The sequence below is a fragment of the Lycorma delicatula genome, chromosome 1, assembly GCF_047948215.1.
Source record: "Lycorma delicatula isolate Av1 chromosome 1, ASM4794821v1, whole genome shotgun sequence".
Lineage (NCBI taxonomy): Eukaryota > Metazoa > Arthropoda > Insecta > Hemiptera > Fulgoridae > Lycorma > Lycorma delicatula.
The window spans coordinates 115,289,794-115,300,769 of NC_134455.1; positions in this window are offsets into that span (position 1 = coordinate 115,289,794).

A 10,976-nucleotide genomic window follows, 5' to 3' on the forward strand; every position below is an offset into this window, starting at 1 on the left:
AAGTTTCACAGGAGTAGTCCAAGGACCGACCCCTGCGGAACTCCTCTGAATAGTTCAACTGTGATGTCTCCCTCTTCAGTACTGATGTGCATCATTCTTTGATGAATTTATAATACTTGAGATACGGACTAAAGTTTTTTTCAATCAAGGCCTGATTGATAACAGGCCAAGGGAGGCCTGTCTTTTCTAGTGCCATGTTGAATGCATCCAATATTGTTCAAGGGTGTCTGTACAGTATTTCTTTAATAATTTTGCCTGGAACTGAGTCAGGTCCTGGATACTTGTTAGGATGTAAGGTGGTTACCGTAGATTTAAGCTCATCAATAGTGAACCTATTGTTATGCACTACTGGAATCTCCCTCCATTTACTCTCTGACTGGAAATAATAGTTTCACCTTCTCAATTGCACCTTCACCAGGAAGAGGGGGGATATGTTTACCAAATCGGTCCATCACAGCCTTGTATGCTCCCCCCAAGGATCAGAATCAAGCTCAGCAATGAACTTCTCCCATGCATTTATCTTAGGTTCTCTGATAGCATGAGTTAATGCCTTTCTTGCATGACCGTATTCTCTCTTTACCTCATCCACTCGACCAGTTCTTCGTGTGTCCTGCTGCATTCTTCTCCTCAGTGCGAGTACTGATGCTGTTATTTCTGCAATTGCTGGGATCACCAGTATACCCGGCATCTACTTGGCTCATCCTGCTGTCCTGCATGTCTGCAGGCATTTTGCAAGAATTCAGAAAGATGTTCTGGGTTTATTTGTGTATTTCCGTTGAACATTTGCGAAACCTCATCAGCCACTTTTCTGGCTTCGTAGTCCATTGGCTTCCAGTGTGGGGTTCTGGTATATTTGGACCGTGTGCAAGCCACAGAAAATTTGATGGCATTGTGGTTAATAGCAAGTTCCTTCTGTCACGCGCACCAGTCAGTAATGGTTGGAATTATACTTTCTGTTGCCATCTTTATATCAACGATCGAGCCTGGACCCCGTACGATGTATGTGGGGACACAGCCCCTTTTGCATGTCACAAAACCTACTGCCGCAAACATAATGGCCATGGCATATCTGCATCTTGTTGAGATCCTACCACCCAGCTAACAACATTTAGAATTTTGATTGCCCATTAATACAATGGGTTTCCGATGTCCTCTTATAAATTCAGACAATATTGCCATTCCCGAGTTGGGGGAGATATATGTAGATATTAGTATATAACTCCACAGCAACAAATCCGTTATGTCTAGAAACACCTATCTGTGCATATCGACCTGATATGTTCAGAGTAGCAGTGTCTGTCTGCATTCCTATCAGTCTCCCAAGTGTAGGCATCCACCCTCCTTTTGTTAGGTTCCAAAACCGCTAGAAAGTTTATGTTTTCCTCAATTGCTGTTCTCCAAATCAAGTCTTACGCTAAGACACAATGTTTTGCATTGACTTGCATCAGTTTCATCTGTCAGTCTTCTTGCAGGCCTCGCTGTCAGTCCGTTGGCCAGCCTTATTACATTTTAGGCACTTTGAAGGCTCCGTACAGGCCCATTACATTGAGAGGAGTGACTCATCTCCCAGCACCTAAAGCAGTGAGTATCAGATCTTATCTGGACTCTTATAAAGTACCCATCCTATATGAATTCTCGCCTGTATAATTGCCACTATGTGTGTTGTGATAAGTGACGCATTTTGCGTATTACCGTAAGTGAGTCTTATTGAAGATATTTTAAACTCACCCTGATCGCCAATGACTTGAGCCACCACATCTCTTATTTCATTCTCAGTTGTGTCGCAGTCCAACTATCTGGTGGACCACGGTCCTGTGACTGCCTCTTGTTTTTAAATCAATCTGTAGGTCTGCGGCTTTGTCTCTGAGCACGTTTTTTAAACTTTCCGCATTCATGTTCCTTGACCCGAAGGCATAATTGCTCATCAGCACCCTTACGTAATGCTACGACTTCTCCAGCTTCTTCTCTTGTAACAGATTGTTTTACAGTTCGAAGAAGGTCAGCATATGATCTTCCTGCGGATCTTACTATTAGCATGCTACTGTCAGAAACTGCTGATGACGTTAAGCTGACTCTCTAAACAGATCCACTTTGAGCTTTTGCTGTTGTTTTTGGCAGCAACATTTTTATTTTACAAAAGTCTCCCTCTCAACGTATATATTAACATAGGTTTTATGGCCATACCGATTTTTCCTTCTGGTAAAACAAAAGTCTGTGATGGGGAATCCTCCACTACCTTCCTGATAGCCCGTAAGTTGCCGCATAGTGCATTTTCATCTTCTTCCTCCAGGTCATAGAAAATCTTATATTTTCCTTTAGAGAATTAATCAGCCTTCCTACCCATGATGGTAGCTTCTTCTTTAATAATATCCCCTTGTCTACTGTTTGGGAGCTGTACACCCGCACTTACCGAGTCCTGCCGATGTTCAAGAGTTCTGAATGTGCAGACATCTCTCTTGGCCAAACCTACATTGTCCACCAGTTGCACATGTCCAGTTAGGTCTGTTGGCCAGCGTTTTGTTGCTAACCTGATTGGTTCAGCATCAGTCAGTTTTTCATCTAGGATGTTGCGCATATCAAACATGTGTAGTTCGTCAGTCTGGGTCGCCTGTGTAGTTCGTTTAGTGGGTACAGGCAAGTCAAGCAGTTCCTGGAGATCGCTGAAGATAGCTTGCAGTTCTTTTTCATACATATTGATATAATCATGAAGTCCAGTACCGTGGATCTGTCTCAAAATGTACAGGGCAAGTCCCAGTTTGTTGGTCAAGGTTTTCAGGTTTCCTGATAGTGGATCCTCTTCATCCGTTGATGATTTTTTAACTCCCTTTGCCAGATCTAGCTGGTTTGGATGCTGATGAGCCAGTCGAGACAGAAGAGGACGAGTCGTCTTCATCCATTATGTTTTTTGGTTATTGCTGCTAATAGCAAGGTCAGAAAAATTTTTAAGTAGTACCTCTGTGTTCTACTCTTAATTCCTAGTATTTTGATGCCTCACAAGAGGGTTTCGGGGCTCCGAAAAAAGGAGGCCGGTATTTTTATGAGGGGGTAGGTAAAATGTATGAAGCTAAAAATGAGGTAAAAAAAGGATCAAAAAATTATTTTTGGGTGGTCTGAAAATGTGTTCCCCCAAAAATGAAGTCAAAAAAATGGCGGCCAGGAAGTCAAAAAAATTATGGTGGTCAGGGTGTCAGAAAGGACCTGGAATGGATGGGTCCCAGGGGTTATGGGGGTAGGAAGTACAGGAAGGGATCTATTGAGAAAAAACCGTTCCCCCTTATATTCCTGTCTCCAGACTTAAAAAAAATTAGCGGACTCACCACGGAGATTGAAGAAAATTTTCTAAGTCTATTTACAGTACTTGGTTGCTTGTCGAATCTTGTAAACAGAACAGCCTTTCAAATGTAGTCCTTAATGCTTATGGCAATAGGGTCGACATTAGAAAAAATGTCTTTAAAACACATGCATTATTATATTCACTGGTAGTTCCAATAGTCCAAAATTCTAAAAAACGTGGAGCAAAAAACAACACATCTGCTCTGTTTCAGTGCTCTTACTCAACTGACGATTAGATTCAGTTGTCTTTATGAAACATGATTGGTGGAAGTTGCGTGTATTTAAAAATTTGGTAATAGATATACAGTAACAAAGTTCTCAAACTCATATTGTTGTAGAGGAAATGATCTGATATTGACTGATGTATATTACTTTATGATCCATTAATCTATTTTTAGCAAACAAGCTAAAAATCCATTAACTAGACTTGTTTTGTGATTGATATATTTATAATATTTATTGTCTTTATGTTTATTTGAGATGTTTGAAAACAGTATGTAGAAATAATATGAATTTGAAATAAGTAAGAAAATAATATGCAAGTGAAATCCCACAACATATTTAAATAAATAAATTTGGTGAAAATATATTGCCAGTTTACAGTCATATGATGTTTTTAAGTCATAAAGTTTTTCGTTAATTGTTAAAAAATAGGATTTCTGAGGAATATTTCTCAATCCCCATTGATGTAGAAAATAAATGTGAATGTAGTTAAGTAAATTAAAGAAAAAGAATATATATATAATTTTTTTATGTTCATGTATATCTGTTGATCACAGCTTTACCTGCACTATATGGTTACACGCGTTTCCCGTAGTGCCCTATCTTTCCATTTTATTTTAGGCAGGTGCAAGCCAGTCACACAAACTGTCATGGTGGCAGTGACTGTGTTGGTTGAGGGCGGCCATATACATTTGCACCCTTTAACAAAATCAGAATTACAAAGAACCCAAAAAGTATTTGCAAGCCCAAATCTGCTGATTATCTTGTTTACTATAGTCGGGATTGGGAAAAATTACAATCATTGTTCAAAAATCGTTTTATCTTTCTTTATTCCCTTTCATGATCGAATTTCAAAAATTTAAAAATTAGTTTATTGACTTGAAGATTTCACTTGCCAAAAATTAGGTTGATTTCATTTGTTACCAAGAAATTAAAAAAATAACAGGGTTTCAAAAAAAATGTTAAAATCAATTTTAACCCTTGAAACATTGAATGAAACTCAAAAAATCTAGCAGTTTGGTTTTAAGATGTTCATCAATCAATTGAAACCCAGCTATCGCAGTGACAGACACTCATTATTGAATGTTTAATTCATTAAAGTTATTGTTTCAAGTGGCAGACCTCTACTACTACGTACATATATATTTTTTCAAAATGAATTGTATATCCAGAAACCTTCTCACATATGTCATGAAACATTGATAAAAATGTAGTAGCAATAGATCAGGTAGTTTTTTTATTTATCTTGAACAAAAAAAAACCTGCTTCTTTATATAATAACGTAGATAAAACATGCTTCACTAACGTTTTGTTATTGTTATCATAAGTATATTTCTACTTCAAAAATGAGTAACTCTGGGTATATATTTGGTACTGGATTTGAGAATGATTGAATCATGCACATAGTTTGAAATCATAGTGTGAAAATAAGTTTTTTATATATTCATATATATGCATCACAATTTTTACTGATATTTATTACCTTTTCATAAAATATGTGAGAGGTTATTTCTAAAGTAAAGAAAGTTTCATTGTAAAAAAATTTATTTTGAAAATTTTATATAGAAATTACATACCTTATACTTATTCTTTTTCCTGTTTAGCCTCCGGTAATTACCTTTCAGATAATAAATTCAGAGGATGAATGTGGATGATATGTATGAGTGTAAATGAAGTGTAGTCTTGTACAGTCTGTTCAACCATTCCTGAGATGTGTGGTTAATTGAAACCTAATCACCAAAGAACAACGGTATCCATGATCTAGTATTCAAATCCGTGTAAAAATAACTGACTTAACTAGTACTTGAATGCTGGAAATCTCGACTTTCAAATAAGGTGATTTGGGAAGACGCGTTCACCACTATACCAATCCGGTGGATTACATACTTTATACTTCTTATGTATACTATTGCCACATGAATTAAGACATTTATTATAGTGTATACCAGCTTCAATATACCCTCATCATATTCTTCAAATGGATGCCAGTCCATTTAGCCACTGATTAACAGCATTTTTAAGTTCATAGTTCCTGCAAATTTCATACCATTCAAAAATTCTTTCAATTCCCAAACAAATGATAGTCAGTAATGCTTTTCCCAATCAAGATGGTATATGAGGGGTGATCATAAACCGCCCTTCCAAATGTTCTCAGTAAATCACGTGTCAGACCACAACATGTGGACGTGCATTCTCGTGCACAGTTGGTCAACCACTCATGTCGTTGAGCTTTGCAGTAGGCTTCTGCATTTATAATCATTCCACATGGTATGAAATCAATCAGCAGTATGCCAAACAGATTCCAAAAGACTGATGCCATTAGTTTGCATCCAAATGGCTGTGGCTTGACCTTTATTGGTTTAGTTGGTGATTGAGGATAAATGCCATTCACTTGACTGCTCTCTGCCATGTAATATGAAATCCATGCTTAATCACCAGTAACAGTTTAATTAAGGGACTCGTTATCTTTTTCTGTGTCATGCATCAAAAACTCCAAAGCGGATCCCATTTGGATTTTTTTGTGACGTTCTGTTAAGACGTGCGGCACCCAATGTACACAAACCTTTCTAAAACCTAAATAATCATGAACAATATGATTATTGAGGGCCTCACTGAATGTTCATTATGCATATAAATTCTGTTATTTCTAAACTGCCTATGAATTTCAGCCGGCATAACATTTTGATTTTTTAAAAACATGACTCCACGTTTTTCATAGTCAGTTGGAACATCGATTTTTCTATTCATTTTATAACATAATAAATCAATCAAAGATACTACAATCAATAACTTACAGAAAACAATGCAGTGTGTACATTACTAGCATTGCCAACCTTAAGGAGAGAAATTTCCCAGCGGTCTTTACTTTAGAGATATCCCTCGTATTATTAACACTAACCGTTTGTAATTGTTTATTCATTCTAGGTATCAACTCTTGAGAAGAAAGATGGATTACTGCAAGATCTTTCCTATGAGTGTGAACTGCTAAGAAAGCAGCTAGAAATGTATGAATCACTGAAGATGGATCTAGAAAATGTTCAAAAAAATTATCAGGTTTTTCTGCTATTATTGTTTGTTTTTAATGTTATTGTTACTTTGGTAGATTTATTACACACATGATAATGAGACAAGTAGAATCTACAAGAGAATTCAATTATTATAAAATATTATCTGTTACACACGATGTTTTACACACTAATTATTTTGATTTTGTGGGTTGAGTGATGATAGCAATGGATATTATTGCTATCATGTATGAATGTTAATTAATTTATATTATAGGAAACACATTTCAGCTATATGCTGTCAAGCTTGTAAATGATCTCAGAGTTTATTCTTGCTGATATTTTTAATGCCTTTATCTAATTTTTTTAATGTATCTGAATGTTATTAAAGGAAAAATTATTATTAGTATCTCATGAAATTTTCAAATAATTTGATAGACATAATTTTATTTTGGGAAAATATTTTTTTTTAACCCTTGTTTATAAAATTTATTTCTACTTATGCATTCAAGATATTTTTAAAAAAACGAAAAAAGTTCACCAATGAGTTACTATAATATTACCAGTTATGTTACTGATTAAAATAAAATTAGAAAATATTCATATAACTACTCTTATATGGAAAATCTGCTTTTCTTTTTTACAGCTTGAAAAAACACTTTCAGAAAATTTAAAAGCAGAAGTTCATGAACTGAAAAACTTAAAGGCATCAAATGAATGTGTTATATCTGAACTTGCTGACAGAAATTCTCTGCTAACACAAAATATAGAAACCTTAAAGTATGAGCTGTCTATTAGTAATAAGAAATCAACTGAATTAGGAGAAGAAGTTATTAATTATAAAATTGAATTGTCTAGTTTAAATTCTCAGATATTATCAAACGAAAAAATAATTGAGGAACTGAGACTGATTGAAAAAGAGAACAATGTATTTCTGGAATCACACAAAAACTGTGAAGAAATTAAAGCTAAATTACAATTTTTGAATGAAATGTTCGCAAAATTAGAACTGGACAACAATTTGTATGTATTCCTTATGATTTTTACTAACATCTATTATTTTTTAAATTTAGTTTTAATATGAAAATTATGAATTTAATTTTGTGATTGCTATTGTGCTATTCATGAATAGTTTATTTTGCAAAAGGTCTGTGGTTATCAGAAAAGTTTTTTGCGTAAAAACATTTATTCAATTGCTGGACAATATCTCTCTCTGCATTCTACTCTTTTCTCATAGAAAATTATCTTTTTTGCCCTGTAGATTATTTCAATAAAATAACATTAAATTATGTCCTTTTCTACATTTAATTCTGTCAAGGAAATTCTGAAACCCTACTCATTCTAATTTTTCTTCTCTGAGTCTGTTATAAATTTTATCTTGTTCCCTCTTTGGAAAGTAAAAAAAAATGAATTGTCTTATTTTTGCATTTGTCTTCTAAGGATAGAGGAGGAAGCTTGTTTTAGAACTGATGCTTGGAACAAGATCTACTAGGGCTTTTCAGTTTCTACTTTTTCATTTAGGTTTGTGTAAAAATGTCATGTAAAACTGGCAGCCCTTTAAAAGTTTTTTTGTAAATTGCTATTATTAGCCTTCTATTGATAGGATGACTAGCAGGTAAAATATGTGTTTGTTATGTTTAGATTAAATCATACGATGTATACATTCTATGATAAGGCACATTCACATGAATCTCAGTGTTAATGAATGCTATCACAATTGTTATTTTTAGCCTACTCATGTATGCATGGGACAAAATCTCTTAGTGTAGCCACAAAGGAGGTGTACTACTTAGTAACTCTACCTCAAGGATCAAATGATTATTCCAATTATACATGTTTTTTAAACATTGCAGCAGAGATGACAAGCATAATCAGGAATAAGTATTTTCTGCATTGATTGTGTATAAATCTGTGGAATGAACAGTATGAGATGGGATCATGATGATGAGTTGATCTTATTACTTCTACATTTCGACCGTATCAGTTTGATTCATAGATTACGCACATATGTATTAACATTCCCAACCGGCCTCTAACATATTGCAATAAATTGATTAGTCTTATTCTTCTTAGTAGTTTTGTATACTATAGAGAATTTAAAAATGAGACCAGTATTTCAAATTACAATTCAATTGAAATTAACTTTACCGGTTGAAATTCATTTCTTGAAAGTGAAAGTGCGAAGTCTAATTCAAATTTAGACATTATTGTTTGGAGGTTATTCTTCACTCAATTTTCTGGAGTCTGTCTTTCATTGATTGTTCATTCAGGTGAAAGAGTGTTTTTTCTGCATGCCTTCTGGTTTTATAACTGTGTTGTAGTGTCTTATTTTTGCATTTATTGATGGGTATTTTTTTATTGTAAGTGTAGCAGGTTAATTTTTGAGCTTTGACCAGTTTGTTGACATGAATCAGGTTTTTCGTTTAGGTTTGTTGCTATTTCTCTGAAGTATTTAAATTGGGTTTACTATTTTGATTTTTTTATCATTTATGTTTACTTCTTTTAATTGTGATTGTCTTTTGAATTGATATTTTGAGGCCAATTTTATTTGCAATGTTTTGAAGTTTTAATATCTGTGATTTAGCTTTGTCGATGTAGTTTGCTAACAGTGAAAAGTCTGCAGCAAAACCAAAACAGTTTTGATTTTCCTGCCTATTTGTACTTAAGGGTGGCTCTTTTGAGCCATTCCCTAATTACCATTAGAACAATAGTGATGATTGGTGAGAGCCCATCACCTTGGAGCAGTCCTGTTTTGATCTGAAATGGTTCCAAGAGCTCATCTCTGAATTTTACCTTCGACTTAGTGTTTGTGAGGGTCAGTTTTATCATGTCTGTTAATTTAGTGTGTAGTTAAAGGTGTCTTAGAAGGCATCTCTGTGGATGCAGTCATAAGCTTTCTTGAAATCTACAAATGTTATCAGCATATCTCTGTTTCTTTTCCTGTTGTAATCCACTATTAGCTTGAGAATCATGATCTGGTATGGATAGCTCCTCCAGGGTCTGAAATCTCTCTGGTATTCTGCTAGTTCTCTCTCAAGTTGTGAATTGAACTGATCCTGTTGAGAATGATTTGAAAAAGAATTCTGTATTTTTGTCTAGGAGTGAGATTCCCCTGTAAATTGTTAGTGTCTGTTTTGTCTCCTTTTTTGTGTAGCAGATGAATGATGGCTGTCGGTCCAGTCTTCTGATAGTTCATTGATCCAGATATTAAGGCAGTAAGATAGTAAGGCAGTTTTTTGTAATCTTCCTACAAGTTCCCAGATCTCTGCAAAAGTCTGATTTTCTTCTGCAGCTTTGTAATTCATCATCTCGCCCAGTGCTTGGTAGACTGACTGTTTTCTGGTGGTGTTTGTGTTAAAGTTTTAAGAGTTCTTTTGGTTATTGGAAATTTAGAAGTTTCTTGAAATATTTAGCTAGGATTTCCGCTCAATCTTTATTGCAATAGGCCAATTTACCGTTTTGATTCTTTATTAGAAGGGTTGGGGTTTGCATTTTTGGAGCTGATTTTTTCATGTTTTCTAGTAGTCTCTTAACCGTGTGTTAATGAATTCTTTTTCTGTTGACTTCAGTGTGTATCTGTGTTGTTGTCTTTTTATTTTTCTTAGGGTTCAGGTGGTTTCTTTGTTTTACAAGATTTTGGGAAGGATGTTTCTGATTTTTGGGATTGGTGAAATAGCCATACTCAATGTCTTTTCCGCTGTTTTGTCACATTCACTGTTCATCATTGATTTTTTTACAGCATTTTATTGGGGCTAATTCTTAGGCGATTTGTTGAATTTATCCTTGATTTTAATTTTTTTGGGTAGGGTCCATTATTCTTTAGTTTTTTAGGGGCTTGTTTAGTTTCTTTCTTTGGGAGTAAATTTTGTTAGGTTTAAATTCAGACACTCAGCGCTGCCTATGGGCAGTTTTAGTATTAAGTACATTCTGTTATACTAGTTAGTCGGAGTTGAACAGTGTTAGGGTAATCATGCACGCCAGTACGGCCTCTGCATCATAGTAATATAGTTTAGTATTGTTAACCTTATAAATATAGTATAGTTAGTTCTCAATCAGTATGTAATTATTTATTTATAATACAGTTCATTATTCTGCTATAACGTACAGCCCGTTACATTGGTCCTCCGGGCCGGATATTTTTTATTGTGTGTGCAGAACATAGTTGCGTTTATGTTCTTTATTCTAGACTAGTGCGTAATATTATCGATAAGAAGTGCAGTTAATATCCATGTGTAATACAGTAACTACTATCAAGAGGGACAGTCTTCGCGGCGCCCGTCTAATTCGACTTGGAATGCAGACATCGACCTCGGTGCTAAGTAAACAGCTACTTCGTCATGACCTTCAAGTCAGGCTAGGTGCTGCCAGTCGCTTATCTTAATTGTTTCAGATAAGTAATAACAAATTGGGAAGTAT